Source organism: Octopus sinensis, linkage group LG28 (genome assembly GCF_006345805.1).
Source record: "Octopus sinensis linkage group LG28, ASM634580v1, whole genome shotgun sequence".
NCBI classification, from domain to species: Eukaryota; Metazoa; Mollusca; class Cephalopoda; order Octopoda; family Octopodidae; genus Octopus; species Octopus sinensis.
The window spans coordinates 8,873,556-8,874,503 of NC_043024.1; positions in this window are offsets into that span (position 1 = coordinate 8,873,556).

Consider the following 948-nt stretch of genomic DNA (forward strand, 5'->3'; position numbering starts at 1 on the left):
AGAATACTTTTTTTAGCTCAATAGACGTCATTGATTGGTTGAAATTGCAGAAATTGAAGGAAAAAAACAACAAATATCTAACAAACTACAGAATTTTCTCAATAAAGCCAAGAGAAAAAGATGTTTTATAAACACATTCTACCAGTATACGAAGTTTAAAAGTGTTTAGTTACCTAGAAATTATGTTAAAAACTGCCGTTCAAACCGAAAAGATCCGAGCACTTAATATTTAGGTAGTGTGACAGAAATATGCATGCACATCTTTATATATAAGAGTGAAGTTGTGTGTCTGTCTCCTACGATTTAGATTCCTAATTACTCCCACATTTTGCGGTGCAGTTTAACCAAAAGCGGGTATCTTATAGTCGTGATTCATATCGAGCCCTTCTGGGTATTAGCGCACGTATTAGCATTTTTTCCATTTTAATGCATTTTTTCGCAATTATATAAGGGAAGTAACTCTCTAAAAATGTCTACGATGAGTCAACGATTTTTTAAAAATTTACCATCATTTTTTTCCCCATTTTTAATGCATTTTTTTGCTAGTTTTTGGCTATAACTCTCTAAGAATGCTTATATAGTTATTTCCCTTACAAACCCGAGCAACGCCGGGCGATACTGCTAGTATACACTAATTCACAATAGAAATTTAGATACACACACACTGTCTGTCTTTCTCTCTCTCTCTTTGTCTCCTTTATACCTGCAAATTCTTTTTCTCCCTCACATATACATACACACACATCAGCATGTGTATAGGAATAATATGATAATGTGTGCAGACACTAACGTACAGGTGTATACACACACTCAATGTCTTCTTGTCGGGTTTGTTGACATAAACCAGGTCTTCAGCAGTACCCCTCTTCCTTCACCGTAACAGTACCACCCCATAATAATTTCCTTTCATCACCGTTCTTTGGTTTCTTACTCTAACGATTGCTTGTC